The sequence below is a fragment of the Malus domestica genome, chromosome 06, assembly GCF_042453785.1.
Source record: "Malus domestica chromosome 06, GDT2T_hap1".
NCBI lineage: Eukaryota > Viridiplantae > Streptophyta > Magnoliopsida > Rosales > Rosaceae > Malus > Malus domestica.
The window spans coordinates 17,468,002-17,493,716 of NC_091666.1; the positions used below are offsets into that span (position 1 = coordinate 17,468,002).

A 25,715-nucleotide genomic window follows, 5' to 3' on the forward strand; every position below is an offset into this window, starting at 1 on the left:
GTTGAAGCTATGAATGAGGATTCATCTGCTAACATGGGTACTCCAAAAGGCAAGAATACTAAAGATGGACAAGAAGAAAATGCTGAAGAAAAAAAGTGGACAAGAACTTTGGTTAGAAATATTCGAACGAGGAATGATCATAAAGCAAACGTCCTTCGACAATTTGACTATGTCCTCATCCAGAAAAACCCAAAAAAGAAGGCCAAGTACATATATGCTGTTAGTGACAGTGAAAGCCCTTCCATTGTTATATCACAGCCAGAGCAGAATTTGGAACCAATTATTGAAAGAGAGAAGGAAAAACGGATACTTGGAGGACAAGAAACTGAAAAGAAGAAGCCAGTGGTCGAAACTCAAAAGAAAAAACCAATGGTTGAAACTAAAAAGAAGAAGCCAATGGTTGAAACTAAAAAGAATAAGAAAGTGCTTGACAAAGAAAAGGTGAAGCCAATTGTTGACAAAACACAAAAGAAAGTACTTGAAAGGCCAATAACTGAAACTAAAAAGCACAAGCCAATGGTTTAAGAAAACGCTTGAAAAAAAAAAGGTGAAGGCAATTGTTGACAAAACAAAGGAGAAACCAAAAGTGGTAAAAGCAAATCCGATTGCAAAAGAAACAAAAAGAAAGCCTGCAAAAAAGACAAATGCAAAGAGCTCAAAGACTGATAAAGGCAGTTACTTCCCTGCGACAACAAACGCTTACAAGTTCCTTGACGATGAGACAAGAGAGAAAATCAAAGAATATTACAGACAAGATGAAATGTAAGTTTTCGATAACATTAACTATGAATTTACTTTTCATAAACTGTATGCTTATTTTCTTAAAATCCAGAAACTTTGATATCTGCTAGTTCCTAGCACTATAAAATCCAGAAACAATTAGTTATATCCACAAACTTTGATATCTACATGCTTTCAAGTACTATAAAATCCAGAAACAATGACTTACAATCCCGAAACCCTGATATCTACATACTTTCTAGCACTATAAAACTAGAAACACTGACTTATAATCCAGAAACATTTACTTATAATCTAGAAACAGTGAACAAAATCCAGAAACAATGACTTTATAATCCAAAAACAGTTACTTATAATCTAGAAACAGTGAACTTATATTTCATAAACAGTATGCTTATTTTCTTCAACTTCATAAAGAATGTGTTTATTCCATAAACAATGAACTTATATGTGTATTTAACACTTAATTTTCTTGCAAAGAGATTATTTTTTGATGCAACCAAAGAAATAGAACATGGCTCATGAGCTTGTTGTTCTGAAGTCAGATTTGACATCATTTTTATTGATGGTACAATTGACTCGAATATAATTGATGCGTCCTTCTTCATCATGTTGAAAAATGAAACAAAGATGGGACAAGAGCAAAATCTATATCTTCCTTCCTTCCTCTTTGCAAGTGTAAACAAGTTTATTTACAACAAATTTCAGTTTGTCAATTTCATAAACAATAAAAAGAGGTTATATTATTATTTCAGAATGACATGAAGAAAACAAGTTCGGAGAGTGATTAGTAGCATATTGATCAAACATTGAAGAGACTCTTGGAAGAGAATGTTGACAAAGTGGGAAAGGTCTTCATGTTAATAAAGCATTACTTCCACTTCACCCTAGTAGTTTGGGATATTAAAAATGAAAAAAATGACACACTACAATTCGAAACTACCAAGGATAGAAGGCACCACATATACTTTAAGCATGATGTGCAAGTGGTAAGAAAAAAACATTTAATCAATTACAAACTATTATACTATGGTAAGCATTGTACAATGATTTTAAGGATTTCAAGCACTGTACAAGGATTTCATAGGAAGTGATGCAAATGAATTCAACTTAATTTTCCTAAGTAGATTCAGCGGGAAAATTATTAGCTCGAATATCTTTAAAGCTCAACAACGTTCTTCTAGAACGAGGTGAGTGAAGTATCTCTTTAATGGTTTATTCACTACCATTGGACAATATTATACGGGCAATGCCATACCTTTCAATCAGTTTGGATGGACCTTAAAGGGCTATCAAAGGTGAATTTTGAGGTACGAAGTTAGTAAAATAGTGGTGTTTATGCAAGATGGTTGAAAAACTTCTGGTTACATTACATGGGTGTATTGTTTTATGAAAACTTCAGATTTACATGGCACTTTGTTCAAAACTTCAAGTTCAAGATAAAACTATGAACTTCAGGTTCATAATACCTACAAATGAACACAATATATACAAGACAATATATAAAGTAATTGAAAACAAATATAATGAAAATGAGTAGCTACGAGGACCTTTGTGTGAAAAGATAGGTCACAATCCAAAATATCGCGCTGACATGGAATGGGTCTACAGGCCCAAAATTATTAGGAGCTTCAACCCCAAAAAGAAATAATTATTCTTTTGATTTTGCTCGATTGCATGCCAGCTAGTGAAAATAGTTGGGTTAAGAAAGAAAAAGTGAAAAAAAATCCTAATTAATAGGGTTTAGGGTTTCATACTGGAAAGAGTAAATAAGGCCCAAAATAACAAATAGACAAAGCCTAATTGAAAATGGGACAGGTTTGTTTGATTGCTAGCCCAGAGTTGGTTACAAATCCAACTAAGATCAAAGCCCAACAAAGTTGGGTTTAGGTTTCACTGGGAAACCCTAAGGGAAAACCATTGCAGAAGGATATGGAAGTGACATAAATATCAAATCGGTGTCAAGGAATTTGATCTCAAACAAGGAGAACCGAGGTCCAGCTGGAACCTTTAGTTTCATGATGGACAGTGATTCTGAACGTCGGAATCAAGAATAATACAACTGGAGGCAGTGTTGTGTTCCTTTCAAGTGCAAACATAAGGATAGTATAATGGCACAAGTAAGGGTGTCAAACCACAGGGACTGATTAGAACTCTACAAATTACTAGCTTTATGAGAACCCTAACTAAGCAATGAAAATGAAAACTGAATTTAGATTTTTGTTTTGTAAGCTAAAGTAACTTAAAATGCAAGAGAAGATAAAGATAAATGATAGATTGATTCAGAAATGATGGGAACAAAACTAGGGATACCGATTTCACCATTACAAGTCAATTCCATGAAAATTAAGTCAAACGCGTTCAACTCTCCAATCTGCAACTAGGGTTCGTTTTACTTATTTATGATCATCCATTTGATGTGTGGTTGTGATCAAGTACTCCTAATATGCAACCTAGTTGTGATGTTCAACTTAGATTAGCAAGTAAAAATCCATTAAGAACAAGAAAACTTCAAAGAACCAAAAAAATCACATGGTGGGATGTATGCATAGCAGTTTCTTCATTCATTCACATGTCCACCAAGATTAAGCATGATGTGTACTATAATGTTGATCAAACAATTCATAAGCAACCCTAATGGTGATCAAACATTAAGATTAACAAACAAATTGTACTATAAAATCAGTGCATGAAACAAGAACACTGATTGGTAATTTGAATACTTTAACTTAATAACATATAGTAGGTTTGCAAGGCTACATTGAAATCCCCAACTATGAACTTAATCACACAACATGATTACAAAATATATAAATATCAAGGACAACATCAGTGAAACTAAAGTTCATAGAAGAAACCCCCTGAAAGCAATTCTGATGTTAAACTGCTTCAAGAACAGCGCGACTGTGTAGTTTCTTCGATGGCAGCAAATGGCGAAGAGAATTAGGATTTTGTTTCTAGAAGAAAGGCCAAAGAAGGAGAAGAGAGAGAGCTTTGGGCAACCCCAAGGGGGCTTGTGTAAAAGTGATCTGAAACCCTAGTATTCATATGCTAAATAGGGTTGTAAGATATTCTAAAGTGATCCCAGCAACTTAGCCTTTATTTTGCACGTTTTTTCCTTATTTGGCACCTCCAAATTAGGCTAGATATCCCAACTCTTTTCCCATTCTGTTCCTGGTCTTCTAACAAGCCAAATTCACCTTGGATTCTTTATTTGCCCCAAAAATGTCATGTTTTCACCTCTTTTGCCTTCAAATTGATCATAAAGTATGTGTAACTGCACACTAATACAAAATAAGGTAAAATGTAACCGGTTTAACTCAAAAACATCACAAAGAGGCTAGAAATAGATGGTATAAATGCATGAAATATATGAGTTATCAGGCAGCCTCGAGATTCTTCAATTTCAGCGAGCATAGATCGCAATAGGGAACTCCAAAACCTTATAAGCTTTTTTCAAGAAATTCATCAAATTTGACAATGGTAACTTCAAATTTGATGAGGAATGATTGGTCTGAGGTCTACAATCATGGTAGACAACGATGGAAACATTTTAGACTTCTAGTGTGGGTTTCTCAACTACGTGTCGAGGTTTCAACTTTAAAAATCCTTTCAAGATTCATCTAGAATCTTTTGTTTCCACCTTGAAAACACATCCTCGAAGATGAAGGATGACTACAGGTCGTCAAATGATGGTCCAACGATCACCAGAGGTTAGTGACTTCTGCTGGGATCAAAGGACGAAGACAACGCATATGATGTCTTTTCAATATAAGAATTTATAGGTTTTGGTAGCTTAGCTGAGCAGGCTTAGTGGTGAGGCGTGGCTTCAGGCCGCAGCTCACATGATTAGGGTTGAAAAATCTTTTTTCTTCTTTTTTCTTTGCTTATTCACATAGATTCAATTCATTACAATAGCAGCAGTAATATAATATAATTACGAACAATAATTTAAGTAGAACATATAGTTGAAAACAAAAAATTAGGCTTCATGCTCCATGGTGAATGTTTAATGCATTCTGGCTGAAAATATCCATGTTTAGATCGTGTTTTAGAAGCACTTGGATTACGATGATGAATCTTGTCAACGAGTTTGTAATAGAATAACTTTCACTTCCTTAGCATAGTATCATGAGCGTGCTAAATAACGTGTTATAACTTATTTTATTAAAGGGAGAGATAGGGTGTAGCAGCAGAGAGATAAAGAGAGTTAATGAATTTATATGATGCATATTTTCCATCACTTGTGTCTAAATTATAGTAAACTACATAGGATTTCTTGTCTTGCAAGTAATACAATCATAAAGGAATAAGATCTTCTAATATTCTAAATACAATTTACTATTGCCACCTTGTACCAAGGTCTAATGGTATTCTTCTTCACTTGTAAGTGAGAGGTCTTAAGTTCGATCCTCGCCAAAGACAAATTTGAACCATATTATTGCTAGCCCATTCTGACCCCCTTTCTCTCATTTAGTGTAGATAATATTGTTTGTTAAAAAAAAAAGAAAATAGACATTTTCTTAATCTTGGGACAACAATAGGATTTTTCGAATATGCACAGAGCATGCTCGCGCCATGCACAATAATAGGACAGTAATAGGATTTTTTTCTACACCTTGAAATGACCTAGTTGCCCTCCCATATAAATGGGCTACCAGAAATTCCAAATCTCATTTCTCATTTTGTAGAGAGAGAAACAAAGAGGGGAGAGAGAGAGAGAAAGGAAACCTCTCTTGCCTCCCCCACCTTCTTGTACTCCGTCGATGACCTAGAACATGAACAACGGCACAAGTAAAACCCATATTCCATTTTACCCTGGTTTTTGCTTCTCATGATCTTTATGACTTCTTCTTTCTTCCTTTTTTTTTTTTAATGTTTGGCTTAACTTCTGCAAATTGTTGTATTTTTCTAATGAAATTTGATAATTTGAATTGTAGAAATGGGCTTAAGTTTATTGTGATTGCCTGTTTGGTTTCACTTTTGAAGAAGTGATTTTGTTAGTGGGGAGCTGATTTTAGTTGATATGTGAAATTGAATTCTAGGTCATTAGAATTTGAGAAGAATTTTGGTATCTTTGGCTGAGTTGTGTGAATTGAAACTTGTTTATATGGTTTGTTATGATTTCCATATTCCAAAATTACATCTTGGTATTGATGGATAGTTGACATGATTATTTGCAACATATTTAAAGCTTCTTTAATCTTGAAATTCAAATTGGATTATAAAAATATTCAAAGCTCTTAACTTGAGAATGGTTTTGAAGGGTGTACAATATAGTGAGATTTCAAAGTTTAGTGAGATTTCTTGTGTCTCTTAACTTGAGAATGGTTTCTTGTGTCTCTTTTGTAGCTCCCATGATTAATTCATCAATGAGGAGTTCTGCCAAGATTAGTGAGATTTCAAAGTTTGTTATTTTCTGTACATTTTAAATGTGCATATTGTGAGCATCCAGTGTGCATGGTGTGTACAAGCTATGTGCATGACTTGATCATGTTCTGCACATTAAAGGAGGTAAAATTTGGGTTTGTGCTTTATTATTTTAGTCTAATTTGGACCTAACGCGATTAACAACACAGAATCACACCCTACAGGATTCGAACTTACGACATCGGGTTTGGAGACTTAAGCATGCTTTGTTCATGCTTTGTGTTGTGCATCTTTTCATTTAAGAAAGCAAACATTATTAATGTTACCAAAAACTTCTCCTTTTTCCATTTACTAACAAAAAGTACATGACAACTAAATTTCAAGAAAAGTAAAGGAAAAGAAACAAATCTAGTACTGTGGACATTGTGCACTTCCACGGTCGTTGCATGCTTTGATGGCAACATTATCATCGTGAAATTTTATTATTCTACCTTTAACTTCTCTGTCCACCCGAATTGACCAAAAAAATCGTCGAGCTCTTTCTCTACACTCCATTATGCCCACTAATTTTTTACAGGTGAGAGAATGTAGAAGCTTTAAGCTTTTCTTTTTTTTCATCCCCCCGTGGCACAACAAGATCACACCATAGACATACGTTGATGCTTGATGACCCATGGAGATCGCCATCTTTAGAGACTTAATTTTGAGTTCGGAATTATTGTATCTGAAGTACAATCACATCCCTTGGCTGTACAAGGCCTCGAGATTGTTACACTCCCTACATCGTTCCAAGAACTTGTACACTTCTTCATCTCTACTCCATGAAGTCAACAGGTTGACCCTTTCAAATCTCTGAATGTTAATGTGTTCGAAGATGCAGTGATGTTGGGCAAGTTAGTTGAACCTCTTACACACCATTTTTGTTGAATATAGGTAACAAAAGGAGCGGAAAGCAACCTTGGTGAGTATTTCTAGAAGAAGCTCATCCAGAAAAGATTGTATGAAAGTTGGGATTGTTGTGCCTTTCTTCATCACTCTAGCTTTCTTAATAGTTCTGCCTTTCTTCATCGTTCTACAACTTCATGAGGTGGTTTTTGCTTGGATAAGCATGAATAAATACATCACCTCTCATTGAACCCGTGCATGCACAATTTCCTAATTAATTATCTTAATTAGGAAAGTGTGATAATAACCAACCATCATCAGTCATAATTCAAACAGCCCTCGAGAACCCAACCACACACCAAACTTATGACATCCATCCTTGACTATTACTTCTACTTTTTTTATTTGTTCACATGGCATGAAGATGTCGGGTGCATATATTGTGCATGTCAGGTGCATGTTTTGTGCATGTTAGTCATTAATGTACAATATCCAAAGAAAATAATAAAATGATAGGCAAGCATTGATGAGTGGGAAAAAGTGGCGGCAAGGTAGATATAGTAACAATGACATAGCAATGATGACACCTTAGGTTAGTTTTTTGTAATTATGCCTAGTTTTTACGAAGAAAATTTGAAAAGTACAAAGTGATATAGTTACGAATTCAATAGTACATGAGAGACATAAAGGAAAACAATAGGCTACGTTAGAATTTAAACACTACGATTACAACAAAATTAAACGAACAAAAAAAACAAACTTAGTCTACCTATCTCTACCACATAATATATCACAAAATATATATTCACTTCCCGATGTCATCTACAGGCATTACAGGAAGTTAATTTTTCATGGTAAAATGCATCCCAATGCGTTCGGAGTGTAAACGGACTTTGTGGACTTCCACAGTCCTACAAGGTTTCATGGCAGCATTGTCATCATGAAGTTTTAGAATTTGGGCCCTTACTTCCCTATCCACCCAAAAACCTAACAAACACAGGCAAAAACTTGCTCAGCATTCCATTACACTCAACCATCTCGATTTGTAACGGTCGAAAGAATAGAGAAGTCTGAGCCCTTCGTGCTAGAATCCCACCTATGATACACCAAGATCGCACTGTACACATACGTTGCTACTTGATGACCCTCTGACATCGCACTCTTAAGCCGCTTAATTTCGGCTTCTTCCTTGTTATCTCGAAAAAAACATCGCGTCCCTACAATGTAGAAGGCCTCAGGGTTGCCACACTAGATGCAATGATTGATGAACTTTGAGGCCTTGTCAGACGCACCCCATGATCTAAGCGGGTTGACGGTCTCAAAGTCTATAATATTGATGTGGTGGTCGATGCAAGGGTCTTTGGCAATTCTGTTGAATTTCTTTGAAACCCTGAAAAGAAGTCCCTTAACTAACGGGAAGCAATGATGATGAGAATTTTGAGAAGAACGTCCTCCAAAATAGATTAGATTGCATGGAGGAATAGGTGGTGTGCCTTTTCTTCATCATTTTCAACTTCTGGTTTTTTTTTTTTTTTCTTTTTTGAGGATGAAATTGAACTTGTGGTTTTGTAATAAAACAAACCCACAAGACAACTCAAATAGATGGAGAATAAGGGTCCTTCAAATGGTGCAACTTCCCATAACAAAATGTTAACTGCTTAAATACGTAATAAATCAAAAATAAAACCACCCACTAGCATTACAAAAGTAAATTAATGATAACCGCCTTCTCTATACAATGCATGCGCATTATATGCACAATCTATGCACATACTAAGAACACTGAATGATCACCTATGCTCATGATATGCACATTGCATGCTACGTCTTGAATACTAAAAATTTATAACCTAGAATTGGGAAAATTAACATTTTCCCAAACCTTTTTGGGTCAAATTAAGTACCCAAACAAAGCATTAATTAAAACCTAGTACTTTGGTATATTATTATTAAAAATTGGGACATTTATGAGTTGACATGAGAAAAAAGCACATCTTACACATATTGAATGCAATGCACACCTCAAGTAGATTAGGACAAGACATGAAGGTCATCTACACATCTACACCGCATCTACCTTGTCTTGTCAATTTGCTAACTATTTTGCCAACAAATCCATTTACAAACAAAGAATGGAAGGCAAAATTTGCTACCCAATTTGAATTTTTTAGTTTGGGATTTACACTAATATGAGGATGGTGCCTTTTCCAAGATATGAAACCCTAAAATAATGGGGTAAGTCTCATCCCTTTTGGCAACTAGTCTTGAACAGAATCTCAAGGCCAACATGCTAATGCCAACTAGATTTACTCTAATATGTGGAAGAAATTTGATTTTTGACGTGGTAGAATATTGGGTATGTTCTAATTTTTGTTTCAGCTCAGTTGCAGAAATTTCACAAAATTTTCCCAATGTGTGCATATCACTTGCATAAGGTGTGCATTTCATGCGCATGACATATTTTGTGCATATGGTCTGCATAAGGTGTGCATGGTATGTGTATATAATAAGGATACTTAGTACGCATGTTTATCATCATAAAATAGTTAGCAAGTACATTGCACAACAATAAAATGTCACATAATCTCATTATGGTTGAATCGATTCCTTTTCCTTTGCTAGTCAACGAGAATCCTTAAAGCCCTTGTTGCATTCCTCTTCCATTTTGGTGTTTCCCTCCCAGGAATGCTCGTACGACTCAATGTGGCCCCAACGTTTCTGCCATAATTCAAAACTTAGGGATGTGATCTTTTCTCCAAACGTGTCACCCTTCGTTTTCTATTTACTTGCACGGTAAAGCGTTTTGTTGGATTTACCGGAGGTCCACAAGTTATTTTCTTTGCCTTCATTAGCTTGTCGTTCCAATACTCAAAGATGCTCGTCTCATAGTTGAGTCTCCCGCAAACCTGATTTATATTTATAAGCGGTGTCTCCGAGTCCACACAGCTAAACGATGATGTAGGATTTCCCTTCAGTGACCCTAGAAGTGAGGAGGTTCTATGTTGTGCCCATGGAAATTGGTGTTAAAGCCCGTAGTTTCATGTGGGAACTTAGACATGTTTATGTTCTGAATTGTTTTGGCTATCTAAAAAGTGTAATTTTTTTATAGAGTTAATGATTATTGCAATAATGTGTGAGAAGTGTTTATACACAAGTCTACCATGATGAGAATGAAATCCGTTAGGTAAAAGAGGGATTGTGTTAAAGGTGTTTATGTGGTAGGGATGTGATGCATATGACCTTCAAAAGTTGTACAAATCCCCACCACTGCATTTTTATCCCCCAACTTGAACAATGCTTCCAAATGTTACTACTTCATTTTCAACATAAAGGTTAGCATGTTATCAAATCTCACACCCCTTACATCATGTTGTGCATAGGTTGGTTTAGGCATATCTAACTATTTTATAATATATGGCGATTGTGTGCAAATATAAACAATATGAAGCATCCGGCCAGTTGATGAGTATACATTGATAGTTTCAATAAGACATGGGTTCTAAACTTGGTAGTTTTTACATCTTTTTTTTTTCTTTCTAAACTCATTCATATTGTTTTAACTCATCATTTGAAGAACCTTTTGAAACCATTATGGTTTTAAATCATAACAAGGCAAATCAAATAAAGATGACAAAGGTGCATGTCATGTGCATATTGTGTGCATGTAGTGTGTATTTTGTGTACTATTTCTTTCATATTGAACTAAGACTTGTAATTCACAAACATTTTCAAACAAACACCGAATTGAGATCGATCAAATTCGTATCAAATTCAACACCAGTATAGTATACACTCAATGCCCCTTCATATGCAATCCTCCCGGACATTACTTGGTAATCCAATTCCCACGTGAAAATGCACAAAAAAAGTAATTAGATGCAGAAATGGAGACGATGACTGAGTTAGAGAGAGAAAGAGATGAGAGAGAGACAAACCGGATGGCTGTGGAAATATGACTGCCGAAGCTTCTCAGAAAAAAAATGAAACTTAGTGGCCAAAATGGAAATTATGGTACAAAGGTTATATCTTTAAGGATTGAACACTGATGCAAACAAGAAACCCTCACTTCGAAGCTTCACTCTCGACTTCCCTCTCTTCGAAATCCAAGCTCAATGATCTGAGCTCAACCCAGAAACCCAGAGCTCTCTGGCTCTCTCGGCATGCCTCTCTTCCAAATGACAAAAAATTATACAATGAGCTGAGGGTTTTTATCATTTATATGTGGATATTTTAGTAATTACGGTTTTGTGCATGGTGTGCATGACCGGTTTGTCCTATTTATGTCCCAAAATTAAGAAAAAATGTTACTTTTGTCTATTTCCCAAAAAAAAAAAATACAATACTATTGGTAAATAATTACACATGTGTTATAATTTGTATCACAACACAACCTAATCTTTGTCTTGACCAAAAGTAACGTAAACTGGAAACGTTCTTTATGCCTCTTAATAAATTGAGTAGGAAAAAACGTTAATAGTAAGTTTGACTCATAGTAATATGGTAGACAAAAATTGAGCCTTTAATTGAGGTCATCACATTCACTTATTTTGGTCCATTTGGAATTTGCAACTGAATAGTATCCCTGTTGAGCCTACAGACGCCCCAACATTGTCATCAAGCTTTTGTCATAAAAGGAGACTTGAAACTCCCAAGAATTTCAGTTGGAACTTGCTTTGTAAAATAAGCTGCAAAGTCCTCTATTTCATTTTCATTTTTTTCTTTTCGACGATGGCCGTCCAAAAGTCTTGAGTTTTTGTTTTCTTTTCATTCCTATAAACCTCTCTAAACAACAACAACAACAACAACAAAGCCTTTTCCCACTAAGTGGGGTCGGCTATATGAATCCTAGAACGCTATTGCGCTCGGTTTTGTGTCATGTCCTCCGTTAGATCCAAGTACTCTAAGTCTTTTCTTAGAGTCTCTTCCAAAGTTTTTCTAGGTCTTCCTCTACCCCTTCGGCCCTGAACCTCTGTCCCGTAGTCACATCTTCGAACCGGAGCGTCAGTCGGCCTTCTTTGCACATGTCCAAATCACCGGAGCCGATTTTCTCTCATCTTTCCTACAATTTCGGCTACTCCTACTTTGTGTACGTGTGCCCACACATCCCACAAAGCATCCTCATCTCCGCTACACCCATTTTGTGTACATGTTGATGCTTCACCGCCCAACATTCTATGCCATACAACATCGCTGGCCTTATTGCCGTCCTATAAAATTTTCCCTTGAGCTTCAATGGCCTACGACGGTCACACAACACGCCGGATGCACTCTTACACTTCATCCATCCAGCTCGTATTCTATGGTTGAGATCTCCATCTAATTCTCCGTTCTCTTACAAGATAGATCCTAGGTAGCGAAAACGGTCGCTTTTTGTGATCTTTGCTAGATTGCTCCGGTCATTAGTGTGGATAAGTATATAAATGGTAGAGATAGGAAGGCAAACACAAGATGTACGTGGTTCACCCAGATTGGCTACGTCCACGGAATAGAAGAGTTCTCATTAATTGTGAAGGGTTTACACAAGTACATAGGTTCAAGCTCTCCTTTAGTGAGTACAAGTGAATGATTTAGTACAAATGACATTAGGAAATATTGTGGGAGAATGATCTCGTAATCACGAAACTTCTAAGTATCGGAGTGTGGTGTCGTCTTGACTTGCCTTATCTGTCTCATAGGTAGATGTGGCATCTTCTCTGGAAGTACTCTTCCTCCATCCAGGGGTGGTATCTTTAACTGGTGGAGATGCACAAGGTAATGTATCAATTTCACTTGAAGCTTACTTGTAGTTTCAAGCTTGATCAAGCGCGATACAAACCATGTAGTAGGAGTCCCCCAAGTCGCCGAGCTAGGGGGTCTGCTGAAAGAGGTGACAGATAAGGTAAGCAATCAGAGCTCCGACTGATTGTTCACCTTCTCCCCATCTTGCAGCAGCATGAAGGATAAAGAGAAGAAAAATGAGAAGAGATGATATGAGATACTTTTGCTTTTGAAGAAGTAACTTTCCACAGGCTTATTCTTGAACTGAGCTGGAGGGTTTTCTGGTTTCCTCCAGAGTATAAGGCCGACTAAAGAATTTGAGGGTCAAAACAAGTCCATCAAATCTAGAGTACGTTCCACCCTGCTGATATGGGATACATTTTCTTTTGACAGAGTAATGGATGTATCGGCACGTGTGCTGTTACGCTTGTCTCCACATGCTTCCTTGTATCTTTCGCACTTGCCCTATCTGTTCCTCAAGCAGATGCGAAATCTTCCCTGGAAACATAAGATGTTGAAGATGAGTACTCGAGAGCAATGCCAGGTAAGTAATCAGGTAAGGGGTTCCAGGCAGTCAGTTCCTGGCTGGAAGCTTGATTCCAAGTGCTGACTGATTGCTCTCTTTCTCCTTGTCTTGCAGGTAAAAACAAGGCCAAAGGAAAAGACAAGGAAAAAGCATGATATGGGATACTCTTGCTTTTAACCCTGATGATATGAGATATTCTTGCTCTAGTATAGCTTGTTTGCAGAGGTATTATCGGGGGGAAAGAAAGCTGAATATTTCGAAAGGCTTCGTTGGGAGTGCCCTCTCAGATATGATGAAGGGTTGAGCATTTTTGCAGGTCTGCCTGTCCGTTGGGGATGGAGGTCGACATATATAGGAGTCTCCCTAACAACAAGTAGTAATGCTATTCATTTACCCTGCTTGGTCATAGCACGGTAGTGGGAGCTGCCAGTTTCACATGTTTTAACTCTGTCAGAGCACTTTGAAAAAGTGGTCTGTGGTATCTGGCTCTCGAGATTCGGATAACGATGCCTCTTCGATTTTTGAGAAAGCAATCATGCTGGGGGTCTGGCTCTCGAGATTCGTAGAGCAGTGTCTCTTCGATTTTTGAGGAAGTAATCATGTTGGGAGTCTGGCTCTCGAGATTCGGAGGGCGGTGCCTCTTCGATTTTGGAGCAAGCAATCCTGTTGGGAGTGTTGTCTCGAATGTGAGTAAAGGTTGGGCATGTTTGCTAGTCTACCTTGCCCCGAAGCACAAAGGTTGACACACAGGGACTTTCCAATTATCTAGCAATGGTACTGTTCCTTTACCCTCTTTTCGCTTTTGAGAAAGTAGTCATGTTGGGAGTCTGGCTCTCGAGATTCGGAGGACGGTGCCTCTTCGATTTTGGAGCAAGCAATCTTATTGGGAGTGTTTTCTCGAATGTGAGTAAAGGTTGGGCATGTTTGCTAGTCTACCTTGCCACGAAGCACAGAGGTTGACACACAGGAACTTTCCAATTATCCAGCAATGGTACTGTTCCTTTACCCTTGTGGGTAATAATATGGTAGCTAGACCTTCAAAATTTATGTGTCTAAACTTTGTTAGTGCTGTTTCTTTGCTATTCTTTTACCTTTCTTGGTCAGAGCGATGTAGTGGGAGCTGCAAGCTTCACGTGCTCAACTTTGGCAGAGAACTTTGGCAAAGTTATCTGTGGTACCCATGAGCTATTGTTGCGTGTGGGAAGTGGGTGATTGAACAGTAAGATTCATGTGCTTTCTACTTCACCAGAAGTCTTCGACAGAATGCCCATAATTTCTGCAAAGCTGAGTGTGCGTGTGACAGGTGCTGACAAGGCTAGAATAGTAGGTGCCTCTTCGATTTCTGAGATCGGCCCTTGTGGTCTCTAAGCAGCCCAGCTTTTGAGAAAGCGAGCGCCTCTTCGATTGATTCGGAGAACGATGCCTCATCGATTTTTGAGAAAGCAATCATGCTGGGGGTCTGGCTCTCGAAGATTCGGGGAGCAGTGTCTCTTCGATTTTTGAGAAAGTAATCATGTTGGGAGTCTGGCTCTCGAGATTCGGAGGGCGGTGCCTCTTCGATTTTGGAGCAAGCAATCTTGTTGGGAGTGTTTTCTCGAATGTGAGTAAAGGTTGGGCATGTTTGTTAGTCTACCTTGCCACGAAGCACAGAGGTTGACACACAAGGACTTTCCAATTATCCAGCAATGGTACTGTTCCTTTACCCTCTCTTCGATTTTTAAGAAAGTAGTCATGTTGGGAGTCTGGCTCTCGAGATTTGGAGGACGGTGCCTCTTCGATTTTGGAGCAAGCAATCTTATTGGGAGTGTTTTCTCGAATGTGAGTAAAGGTTGGGCATGTTTGCTAGTCTACCTTGCCACGAAGCACAGAGGTTGACACACAGGGACTTTCCAATTATCCAGCAGTGGTACTGTTCCTTTACCCTTGTGGGTAATAATATGGTAGCTAGACCTTCAAAATTTATGGGTCTAAACTTTGTTAGTGCTGTTTCTTTGCTATTCTTTTACCCTTCTTGGTCAAAGCGATGTAGTGGGAGCTGCAAGCTTCACGTGCTCAACTTTGGCAGAGAACTTTGGCAAAGTTATCTGTGGTACCCATGAACTATTGTTGCGTGTGGGAAGTGGGTGATTGAACAGTAAGATTCATGTGTTTTCTACTTCCCCAGAAGTCTTCGACAGAATGCCCATAATTTCTGCAAAGCTGAGTGTGCGTATGACAGGTGCTGACAAGGCTGGAAAAGTAGGTGCCTCTTCGATTTCTGAGATCGGCCCTCGTGGTCTCTGGGGAGCCCAGCTTTTGAGAAAGCGAGAGCCTCTTCGATTTCTGAGATCAGCCTTCGTGGTCTTTGAGCAGCCCAACTTTTGAGAAAGCAAACGCCTCTTCGATTTCTGAGATCAACCCTCGTGATCTCTAAGCAGCCCAGCTTTTGAGAAAGCAAACGCCTCTTCGATTTCTGAAGCTCCGTCGAGTGCAGATTTTTATAAGGGCTGGCATTAAGTTCCAAAGCACACTTGAATCTCCACCAGTAGAAGCTTCATTCTTGCACTTCTAAGATCTTGATTTGTCCGACCTCTTCTCTCTTCAACACCTTTGAAAATGTCTGGCCCCTCCGACCGTCGTTTTGACTTGAACCTTGTTGAAGAGGCAGCCCCGCCTTCTCCAGACAACATATGGCGCCCATCCTTCGTCTCCCCTACTGGTCCTCTTACCGTTGGGGATTCCGTGATGAAGAATGATATGACCGCTGCGGTGGTGGCCAGGAACCTTCTCACTCCCAAAGATAACAGACTACTTTCCAAACGGTCTGATGAGTTAGCTGTTAAGGATTCGCTGGCTCTCAGTGTTCAGTGTGCAGGTTCTGTGTCTAATATGGCCCAACGCCTATTTGCTCGAACCCGCCAAGTTGAATCATTGGCGGCTGAAATGATGAGTCTCAAACAGGAGATTAGAGGGCTCAAGCATGAGAATAAACAGTTGCACCGGCTCGCACATGACTATGCTATAAACATGAAAAGGAAGCTTGACCAGATGAAGGAAACTGATGGTTAGGTTTTACTTGATCATCAGAGATTTGTGGGTTTGTTCCAAAGGCATTTATTGCCTTCGTCTTCTGGGGCTGTACCGCGTAATGAAGCTCCGAATGATCAACCTCTGATGCCTCCTCCTTCTAGGGTTCTGTCCAGTACTGAGGCTCCAAATGATCCCCCTCCGGTGCCTTCTCTTTCTGGGGCTCTACCGACTGCTGAGACTTCTCCTAAGCAACCTTTGTGAAGGCTCCCTCTTGTGTGTTTATTTTGACTCATGTATATGTACATATTTGTAGCTTATCGGGGATATCAATAAATAAGCTTTCCTTCATTTCAACGTATTGTGTTAAATACACCAAAGCCTTCTTTGCTAAGTTCTTTGAATTTTCTTTTGTTGAAGCTTGTATGTTGAAGCTTTCTGAGTGGAGCATGTAGGTTGGGGTAGTGTTCCCTTAATTTCCCGAGTGAGAAAAACTTCTCGGTTGGAGACTTGGAAAATCCAAGTCACTGAGTGGGATCGGCTATATGAATCTTAGAACGCCATTGTGCTCGATCCTGAGTCATGTCCTTCGTTAGATCCAAGTACTCTAAGTCTTTTCTTAGAGTCTCTTCCAAAGTTTTCCTAGGTCTTCCTTTACCCCTTCGGCCCTGAACCTCTGTCTCATAGTCGCATCTTCTAATCGGAGCGTCAGTAGGCCTTCTTTGCACATGTCCAAACCACCGTAACCGATTTTCTCTCATCTTTCCTTCAATTTCGGCTACTCCTACTTTACCCCGGATATCCTCATTCCTAATCTTATCCTTTCTCGTATGCTCCCCTTTAAATCCCATACATCCTTCCGCACATACCCAATTCAGCAATCTCTCTCCCTCTCTCTCTCTCTCTCTAGCCCAAAACTTGAGAAATACAACCAAAATCACCATAAAACCCACTTCTCTCTGGCTCTCATAGAAGCCAAATGCATAGCCAACATAGCTTTCCCAATGGTATTGACAGGTCTATTACTCTACTCTCGCTCAATGATCTCCATGCTCTTCCTAGGCCGCCTCGGCGAGCTTTCATTGGCGGGTGGCCCGCTTGCTATAGGCTTTGCCAACATCACAGGTTATTCTGTTCTCTCTGGCCTTGCCATGGGGATGGAACCCATTTGAGGCCAAGCTTACGGGGCCAAAAGATTCAAACTTTTAGGCCAAACCCTGCAGAGAACAGTCAATCTTCTTTTCTTAACTTCAATCCCAATTGTTAAACATGAAAATAATTTTGCTTTCTTGTGGCCAACAAGATGGGATTGCAACTGAGGCTCATTCTTACATTCTTTACTCTCTTCCTGACCTCATTGCTCAAAGCCTGTTGCACCCTTTGCGAATTTATCTCCAAACTCAATCCGTAACCGTGCCTCTCACATTCTGTGCAGCTTTGGCTATTGTTCTTCACATTCCCGTCAATTACCTTCTTGTTCATGTGCTCAATCTCGGGATCAATGACGTGGCGCTAAGCGGGGTTTGGACTAATGTCAACCTTGTAGGGTCATTGATTGCTTACATTGCAATCTCGGGTGTGTACAAGAAAACTTGGGGTGGTTTTTCCAAAGAGTGCTTTAAAGGGTGGAAAAATCTAATGAATTTGGCCATTCCAAGTTGTATCTCGGTTTGTTTAGAATGGTGGTGGTATGAGATCATGATTTTGCTATGTGGTTTGTTGCTTAACCCTCAAGCAACAGTTGCTTCAATGGGAATTCTGATCCAAACCACAGCTTTGATATACATTTCCCCATCTTCTTTAAGCTTTGGTGTGTCAACAAGGGTGGGAAATGAGCTTGGTGCTAACCGCCCGGGAAGAGCAAGACTTGCAACAATCGTAGGCCTATCTTATAGCTTCATATTGGGATTTTCAGCATTGTTGTTTGCCGTGACTGTGAGGAACATTTGGGCCAGCATGTTCACCCAAGAGTCGGAGATCATTGCATTGACGTCAATGGTGTTGCCAATTATCGGCCTATGCGAGCTCGGAAACTGCCCACAAACAACAGGTTGTGGTGTTTTGAGGGGAACTGCTAGGCCTAAATTGGGAGCAAACATAAACTTAGGTTGCTTTTATCTTGTGGGAATGCCTGTAGCTGTGTGTTTGAGTTTTTATGCAGGGTTTGATTTTAGAGGACTTTGGCTTGGTCTTCTGGCAGCCCAAGGCTTATGTGTTCTGACCATGTTGATTGTTTTGTTTACAACCAATTGGGATCTTCAAGCCCAGAGAGCCAAGGAGCTCACAGGAACTTTCACCATTGATGGCGATGATGATTTTCAAGATATTGATGAAGCTAGTGAGTCTTTGAGTCCATCACCAAACACACAAGAATGCAACAAATTATCACTAGTATGACTGTAATCATTGACCGATTGCTGGTGTAGGTTTTCTGTTGAGAAACATAGTAGTATCTGTTTTGGGAGTTTTGAGGCAATTTTGTTTCTTTCTTCAAAATGAAAACCAATTCTATAGTAAATGACATTGAGAATTTTTTATGATGGGATATTTTGTAGAACCAATGTTTTTTCTTTTGACAGATTCTTGTGGAAGTAACATGCTTTTGTTCATAATTGTTTAATTATGTGGTCAAATGGGTTTAGTGGGATTAATTTGTTTTATTTAAGGTCTACTAATTAATGGGAAATAGAAGAAGATCAATGTTGCTTTTGTTTCTTATCTTGTGGCGGTTTGTTTGTATTTTATGAACTTAAATGCTTCGGGAATTTTAAGTTCTGAGTTCTAACTTCTGACATAAGTGGCTACGGATCCGTTACCCTTTGACTGCCAACTTCATACGCCAACCTCTCATTTGTGCTATACCATTTTCACACTTGCTTTTTCTTTCATTATTTTTGTCTATCAAATATGTCAAACATATATGAAGTGATATGTATGCCACATATGAAGTTTTCTAGTACCTATTTGTTAGAAGTTTGAATGAAAAGTAGAAAATCTTTTTGTCCCACTTGATGAAAGGTTCAACACCAGTTTATAAGCATATCCAAATATGACTTGGTAAATTTACCAATGTGAAAGCTTCTATCTGTTCATGCTGGTATCCAATTCATTACAATACAGTTTAGAAGCATGAAGAAAATTGAGCCTTTGGCCCTAGCAATATACACAATACTAAGTTGCACAGACACGAGCACATAGATATTGCAACACGCGACATGGCAAATCTCAAAAAATAAGGACACTGTCACGGCCAGCAATTAAAACAATAAGAAATATTACATATAAGATATTATAGGATTGAGTTTGAGAAGATAAACCCTTTGGCACTACTCATTATACGTAAACAAAACTAAACAACATCTAATTTAAATTATGCACACCCAATCAAATTAATCGACAACTATTATCTATGCAATAGACAATAGTCAACCAAAAATTCAAAATACACAAAACCCAATCAAAATATGCAATGCTTAGTTTTGGAGTCCAGGAGGAGTCATGTCCCGCGCATAGGAATTAGGATGTGTACTGCTAGATCATGTCCTGCGTTGCTGCTCCTGCGTTGTTGTGCTGCTGCAATGCCCAATCAAAATGTGCAATGTTTAATTTTGGAGTCCAGGAGGAGTCATGTCCCGTGTATAGGAATTAGGATGTGTATAGCTAGATCATGTCATGCGCTGCTACTCCTGCGTTGTTGTGCTGCCGCAATGCCCAATCAACTAGCTAGTTGCCTACTAGTTGCTAGATGATGTGCAAGTGCGCATAGGATGCGGAACCAAGTGGCCAAAGGGAGTTAAGGAACTGAAGAGAGAGAGAAACTGGAGAGACGAGAGGAGGCGGGGTCGCTTCGAATGAGAGGAAGAGAACTGAAGAGGGAGACGCCAAATTAGAGAGAAAGAGAGGACTGAAGTTAGGTTGAGGTCGGGGAGCCTTTAAGTTTTAGTTTCTATATTTCCAAAACTGCCCCAAAATGTTTTCAAAAAAACCTTTGCCATGTCTTGACCGTGTCCAAATCGTGTCCGGCGCGTATCGGCATGTCTGAGTCTGACACTCCGACGCTTCAGGGTTTTGAAGTCTCCGTGCAAACTAGCACAAATGTACGTAATAAATTCATCAATATGCAAGCCTCTATCTGATCATACTGTCAACATTCGATTCCTTATACTTTTGTAAACAATTGGTTTCGTTTTTAATATGATCTTTGTACATCCTTATATTCATGATCGTTGAATTTGAATTGGATTGATTAAGAATTGACAGACTTTCATATTACTCAATTCTATTTACATCAGTTTTTTATACCGTTGTTATAGCAGACTGTACTTGTTAATCATTAAGAAATAAAAGTTGTTAAAGTTTTGTTTAAACTATGATATTGAGTTTGTTGTTGTTATAACACTTTTGTTATTGTCTTATCGATTCATGTTCTGATTGCATTCTTACACTATTAAATTGTCACATGAACCATTGGATAAATGTATTCCCAATTCATAAAGAAGAGGGAATAAAAAGTATATAATGTCAGGGGAACAACTAAATGTTTGGATTGGGTGACAAACGCCTAATGGAATATGCAATAGAGTCTCGTCCTGAAATAATTCAATTCAAATGTAGGATACTTATTCAAAAGTTTTTGAAACTCAATCATGTATGATGCAATCATCAAACATTTGATTCTTTCGAACTATAACTCATTGTAGGCTTGAGAAACAAAGAGAAGATATGTACGAAGGAGATATTCAACAATAAGAAGAAGGAAATTGATTGAATTGAGGAACTCCCAAACATATGGGGATCTTATATGTGTCGATATCAATGGTGACTCATAATTTCAATGAATCATATCTTCGGACAAAAAAGATTTTGTAAACACTTACTAGAATTATCACTTAATAGATTCCAGACAATTTTTGCTGAAGATAATGATATATATGATCTAAGGATTACAAGCTGAGATTAAAACATTAAAATTACGTTCATTATTCTTCACCCTTGGTATCAAATGCAAGAACGAGTGACCATGTAACAACAGATGATATGCAATATTATCAAATGTTGCATGTTGTATGAGTACTGCTAGTTTCCATACTATACATGATGTGTTAGTTTTGACCAAAAAAAAAAATTGTTTGACACATTCTAACAATATAGGTGTAGGAGCATATTGATATCAATTACATTAAATTAATTTATTACAGTTTTTTATTATTTCTCAGTGGGAATTACTCAATTATTTGGCCTTCTGGCTTTATATATTGATGATGGAGATTCTCTCTCTTTCATTTTCTTATAATTTTTGTAACTCATGAGCGACTTTGATTTTCTGTATTCACTACCATGTTATTTCTGTTTATTTTTATTTTTACAAATGACAAGGTTATTTGTAATAAAGTCATCTAAATTTTATGAAGAGTTTGAACTCGAAACATAATGAGTTAAAAAAGAAGATCCTATTGACTAGGAAAATATGCCACTTAAACTAAATTACGGTTGTTGCTCAGAGTATATATATCACGAACTTCCATCATTTCTCTTAAAGGATTATCCTCTCCATTCCTCTTAAATTCCAGTGTATTCTCGTTGGCCAAAACGGGGTGTCCTTCAGTTTCCAAAAAAAAAAAGGGTGTCCTTCTGGGTGGAGTTCTAGTCACTTTTTCTACATCACTAAGTTGTTGGGTTGACTTTTTGGCCTAATCATTTAGGATAGTGCTATTCATATTGTTCTAAAAATCTCCTCCTTATGCCGCATAGGCGCTAGCCGGCTGGCCACCGCCCCGATTAATGCCTAGGCGTTTGAAAATTAAGAAACGGTGCTTAGACCTCCTAGACACCCGCCTAGCCCGCCTAGACCTGCCTAGATTGCGACTCACTTAGATAGAAAATAGATAACTCTCATTTTGTGTTTTATTTTTTTCAATAAATTGTAAAAGACTTGTTGAATACTTAAATGAACACACATTATATGTTTGTTCCCCATATCTTTTCATTATGTTCCAATACCTCATAAAATATATATATATATATATAATTTTATTTTGTGGTTTATGATGAAATTATATATATTTTAAGTATAAACAAACATTTATTTACACGAAATATAATAGATTTATTTAAATTTATCTAGTCCACCTAGCCGCCCACCTAGGTGCTAGGATATAGCCCGCCGCCCGACAAGCGTCTAGCATCTTTTAGAACCTTGGTTATTCACACCTTCTTTCCTACCTTTCACACACCCTTATTAATTTTTGTCAATTAATTTTCTTTAATTCATTCGATCCGACGATCGAAAATTAAGAGGAGAATGTGAGAACTACAAATGAGTGTGTATATAGCAACACCTAATCTTTTATTATCCATGTTACTTGAGTTATACATATACAACCAATTCTACACAACAAAACTCTTTTTTTTTTGTTAGTGTTGGATAGTAATCAACAATCAATGACAACTATATATATATATATATATATATATATATATATATATATATATATATATAAATTTGAATATGCTAATATATATATATATATATAAATTTGAATATGCTAATAAATAATAGATTATGAATAAACGAAATTAATATCAAACAAGTAAAACAATGATCAAGGCTTGCGTATCGCAATGTCCTTGAAACACAATTTTGTCCCTACTCAGTGCTTATAGTTCACTAGATGTCTGCATCACCAAGATTCAACGCTCAAAACTAGGATTCCAGCCGGAAAACTTGGTTTCTGGCGAATGCCTTTGTGGTTCTCTCAGAATGATAAGGTTGTTTGAAGAGTGATTTTCAATGTTCTAAATGAGATGCATATGCATGTATTTATAATATGCATATACGTTTTCGCAATAGGTACAAAGATGGGAGGTGACTTTCAAAAATAAGGGATGAGTGGCTTCATCGGTTTCTAAGAACTTCTCAGACTTGACCCAAAAGGATGAGTTTGTTGAAATTAAAAAGTTAAAAAAAATTCATTCGAAATTGAAATATAATTAATGGATCCAAGGTCCATCTTTTGACAATTAAGTATATTACACGAACCCCTAAACCCAAAGTTCAAGGACAATTTTGCTCTCCATTGTCCATCGCTCCAATCACTTTGTAGGAGAGACTTGATGTTATAAGGCGTGTGAAATTTTTCAACTTGACCAATGTGGGACAAATGAGATAAAAGGGAATTTCTCCTAAAAAACTCCAACAGTTAGGAGCGGGTTATACAATGTTTCAATTAGGTTGTTATGTGCTAAGGGGGACAAGTTAAGAGATATATTGTTTCACCAATTCGTCGGCTTTGTAAAACCATACTGGGTTTGAATCTTCTTAAAGAAAGCATGATATTCGTGTATCAACATAAATTTCTACATTCTTCTTGAGAGAGAAAATGTTATTTTTATATTTTATAATTGTAATTACCCTAATAATAGGCAGTAACTAAATATATACCACATATGTTGGACCAAATTTGGGCGTATCCGAGTTGGTTATGTTAACTACATTGTAAAAGATGAAGAATTGGTACAGAGGAAGAGGAAGATGATAGAGAGAAACAAGAGAGAATCTAGAGAGAGAGTTTAGAGAGGGAAATAAGATTTGTACTAACTCACTAAATGAAGATTACACACACTGTTTTTATAAGAGAAATCCTAACAACCTTACTAACTGTATTACTAACTGTATTTCTAACTATATTACACGTGTACCCTTAATACTCCCCCTTAATCTCAACTGGGGAAACCCAGTTTGAGATTGGAAGAACATCTGCAATCACTGCTATGAAACCAGAAAAACGGAACAGCTTGAACCAACTGCAACCTTGATTCTGAAAATATGGAAATTCTCTCGAACCTTTTCTGAATAAAGAGTTTGTTATAGCTACAGAGTAAAGGCACGAGTGTTATATCAACAAGAACCTTTCATGACAGCTACAAGCTGCAGAGCAATAGTGAACATCAATCTGCCCCAAATATATTCATTGACTCACTGCAACAAACTCAATCTGCAAGCTCAGTAGGAAGCACATCCAAAAGTCTAATATTCCTCTGCCTTGTGCAGGAGCTTCAATCAAAGAACAGCCTCTTATAAAGTTGCAACACACCCTCATTCCATTTATAACAATTTCTTACGGGATTACCCTTGGTGGGATTTACCGTCAACAACTTCATTTAACATTGGCAACGACTTTTAAAACAGAAAATTAACAAACTATAGTGTGGCATTGACCTTAACTATAGTACCATGGGATCACCCTTTGTGGATTTTACCAAAAAATAACTACTCTTAACAATGGCATCGCCCTTCACAATTTCAACAACTGAAAATCAACATCTATGTAGGATTACGTTTCATGGGATTTACCTACTCAAACACGAGATTACCCTTCATGAGATTTACCGTTAACAACTTCTTCTACCCTTCGTGGGATTTACCTATTCACATCACAGAATTACCTTTCGTGGAATTTACCATTTACAACTTCTTCAAACTTCATCGTATAACCAAACTTACTATAGATTCATGCTAACAACTTAGTTGGTTAGACTCTGAAATTATAGGCTGAGGCAAGAAATGACGATCTGAAAAAAAACCTGATTGATTTCCCGAGTGACATTCTGTCTTATTCATTATCACCTTCTACTCTCAAACCGCCAATGTTGAGTTGTTCTAAGAGAGTGGAAAGGGTTGGTACTGCAGTAGGATCAAAGTGCTAACAATGATTTGGATATATTGGGACATAAACACAACCTATTTTTGGGTGTACACAGAAAGGTGCCTTTAACAAATGGTTCATGTGTTTCGAAACCTCCATGTCAAGCCTAGGGTAGGTAAAAGAGAACATAATCTCTTCAACGCACCAATGCAGTCCTTGCACCTTAGGTTTTCCAAATTGAAACATAGTTTGTAGCTACTCCCATCTAACAACATCAATGTCTTCTTTTGAACCAGAGGTTTATCTCTCTCTTGCCACCTTCCAAGAAGCTCATAAGCAATAGATTGATCAGGATCGGGAATCATATCTAAGATCTTTTCATATTTCTCCTAAGTTGAAAATCTCTTTAGACTCAGAATCAATTTCGTAAAGAACTTTGTAAGAACTCCAGTATATGATCTCGCAAGGAACGGATAGAAAGCAAGACTGGGAAAAGAAGCCTTATTTCTGACTATCTTCATTTGTGAGCCTTCTTGCTTTCCCATCATAAACCTAGCAATGAACTCCACGTCTACCACTATATACCCAGAGAATGTGATTCGTCCACCATCTTCATTAATAAAAGAATGACCGAGAAGGGATAGTAAAACCTTGAACACTAGGCAACCAAGATCTGTAGTTACATTGTTCTGACATTAAATTTCATTGACGCATAAGATCAAACAGGTGATATGCAAGAACCCCTTACCCAACAGTGTGCAGATCACATGACATCACTAACTCAA

General features: G+C 37.7%; 1 pseudogene; it reads left to right on the top strand.

Annotated features, from left to right (window-relative positions):
* Positions 1-17,115: 17,115 nt before the first annotated feature.
* LOC103420230 (protein DETOXIFICATION 49-like) lies at positions 17,116-18,682 on the top strand (annotated as a pseudogene).
* Positions 18,683-25,715: the final 7,033 nt, after the last annotated feature.